Source organism: Lissotriton helveticus, chromosome 6, assembly GCF_964261635.1.
Source record: "Lissotriton helveticus chromosome 6, aLisHel1.1, whole genome shotgun sequence".
NCBI classification, from domain to species: domain Eukaryota; kingdom Metazoa; phylum Chordata; class Amphibia; order Caudata; family Salamandridae; genus Lissotriton; species Lissotriton helveticus.
The window spans coordinates 1,183,924,137-1,183,927,307 of record NC_136067.1 but is presented as its reverse complement, the minus strand read 5'-3'; positions in this window follow the sequence as shown (position 1 = coordinate 1,183,927,307).

The following is a 3,171-nucleotide window of genomic DNA, read 5'->3' as shown; positions in this document are numbered from 1 at the left end:
CAATGCAGAAGTAGGAAGGGGCGTGGTCACGGAACGAGTCAGTAAGCCAAGCGTCAAGCAACGTGCGAGGCGTTCCTTTAGAGGGCTAAGGGAGTGTGTGAAAAGTGCGCCTCACAGGTCCGTGGTCTGACCCTGAACACAGCTCAAGGTCTCCCTCTTCTCCCTCGAACCCTAACAGTATCCCCCTGCAAAGGCCACCTCCCGGGGCGTGGTTTGTTAGGATGGAGAGCATGAAACCTCCTAATTAACTGAGGAGCATGAATGTTTTCAATTGGTTCCCAGGTTCTGTCCTCCGGGGGATAACCAACCCAATCTATGAGATATTGAATTTTACCTCTGTGTCTCCGAGAATCCATAATTTTATGGACTTCGTATTCTTCTTCTCCATTTAACATTAATGGGCGAGGCGGTTCTTCTGGTTGCAGTGGAGGGACATATTATTTTAGCAGGGAACAGTGAAAAACAGGGTGTATTTTCATCTGGGGCAGGAGTATTAATTTCAAGGTAACAGGGGTGACACGTTTTTGAATCTGAAAGGGACCAATAAACCTGGGTTGCAATTTTTTGGGGCCTTCTAATCTTAAGTTTCTGGTAACCATACTTTGTCTCCCACTACATATGTAGGTTCTACCTTTCTATGTTGATTTGCTTGTTTTTTTCATGGCTTCCTTGGCCTTGGTTAGTTCTGTTTTAGCTTCTTCCCATACTCTCTTGATATGGTTATGGTGCTCTTCAAGGGCAGGAATATTCTGTAGTGTCGGATGAAAGTGAATAGGTAACATGCGAGGATGATATGCATAATTAAAAAAGAATGGAAAAACCTTAATGGAAGAGTGTGTAGTGTTATTGTAAGCAAATTCGGCCAAGGGGAGGAATTTTACCCAATCGGCTGGAATCCCTGTCAAAAGGCACCTCGGGTATTGTTCCAAAGTTTGATTGGTTCTTTCGGTTTGACCATCGTTCTGGGGATGAGAAGCTGTAAACAAACGATGATTAATACCTAGAACAGTACACATGCCTCGTCATAATTTCGACACAAATTGAGGGTCTCTATCAGAAATGATAACAGAGGGTAAGACATGTAGACGCACGATTTGGTCTAAGAATACCTGTACTAACTCCTTAGCAGAGGGTATTTCCTTGAGTGGAATAAAATGAGCCATTTTAGATAACATGTCTACCACTACAAAAATAGTGGTAAAACCTTGACAAGGAGGCAGTTCAGTGATAAAGTCCATGCTAAGGGAATGCCATGGTTCGGGTGGATTGGCTATAGTTTTGAGTAGCCCTGTAGGAGCACAATGCAGCGCTTTCTGTCTGGCACAGGTAGTGCAGGCTTGAACGTACTTTCTTATATCTTGAGTAATTGTCTCCCACCAAAACCAGCGTTGGCAGGTGTCGATTGTCTTGTTCATCCCTAGATGACCCGCTAAGGAACTGTTGTGACACCATTCCATCCCCTTCAACTGCAGGGGTACATGGGGTATATACAACTTGTTGTCATGGTAATATAGTCCCTCTTTGATACTGTTTACTGGGTCTAATTTCCATTGTGTGTCTGGGAATCTTTCATATTGAGTGTGTAACTCTAAGAGGAAGTCAGGAGGGGAGTGGACTTCTGCTCCTACGATCTTATGGGCAGGGATTATCAGATGAGGTTCTTCCTTCTCCAGGGATGTGGAATACCCCAGCCTTGAAAGCGCATACGCTTTCCCATGTTGAGGTCCAGGGCGATACGTGATTATGAAATCGTATTCACTGAAGAAAGACACCCATCGCATTTGTCGAGTGGTGAGCGCTCGTGCAGATCTAAAAAATTGGAGGTTTTTGTGATCAGAATACATGGTAACCACATGAAGGGACCCCAGCAGATAATGCCTCCATTCTTGAAATGCCAATTTGATAGACAATAATTCTCGTTCTCCAACCGTGTAGTGTCGCTTTGCAGGTAGCAAGGTTTTGGAAAAGTATGCTATAGGGTGTAGTTGTCCAGAGTCCCTATCTCGTTGGGATAAAACCCCATCCACCGCATATTGGGATGCGTCTGTTTCCACAAAATATGGTAAGGCATTATCTACATGTTTGACAATGGGGGCTGATGTGAATTTTTTCTTCAATGTACAGAAGGCTTGCTCAGCCTCTTCAGTCCAACCAAAGATGACTCCCTTCTTTAACAATCTTGGTATTGGTGCGATGGTTTCTGAGAAATTGATGATGAATCTGCGATAAAAATTCGCAAATCCAAGGAAGGACTGTACTTCCTTAACAGGACTAGGACTAGGCCAGTGAATGAGAGCGTCAATTTTCTTAGGGTCCATTTGAATGCCTTCAGGGGTGATAATGAAACCTAGGAAATCAATGTGGGTGGTGTGAAACGTGCTCTTATCAAGCGTGGCAAACAGCTGGTGTTCTTGCAGTTTGTTCAAGATTTTCTTGACATGGCCGATGAATTCTTGTTCTGTTTGTGAATATATCAAGATGTCATCTATATATACAATGACGAATATATCCAAATATTCTCTAAAGATGTCATTAATAAAGTACTGGAAGGCGGCAGGCGCATTGCATAATCCGAAAGGCATTACGCAATACTCGTATGGCCCGAATTTTGTTCTAAAAGCTGTCTTCCATTCATCCCCCTGTTTTACTCGGATCAGATGATAATCCCCTCTCAAATCTATCTTCGTAAAGATCTTAGCCCCTCTTACTTGGTCTAAAAGAACAGAAATGAGAGGGAGGGGTACTTGTTCTTGACAGTGGCTTTGTTCAGGGCACGATAATCTAGGCAAGCTCTTAAACCCCCTTCCCGTTTGTCTATAAAAAACAAAGGCGAGGACACAGGGGAGGTGGAATGCCTGATGAAACCTTTAGCTAACATGTCGTCCAGGTATGTTTTTAGGTATTCAGTTTCCGGAGGGGTGAGAGCATAGATTCTAATGCAAGGTAGTTCGGCCCCAGGAATCAAATCTATCCTGCAATCATAACTGCGGTGGAGTGGCAGTTTAGTGGCCTCTACTTCATTGAAGACAGACTGGAATTCTGTGTAACTGTCAGGAAGGGTCTCTGTGGCAACACAATACAAAGGGAAAATTTCTTCTATAGCTTCCTGATAACAATGTACCATACAATATGAGGAATTTAGGGTTACGGTTCTGGCACTCCAATCAGTTT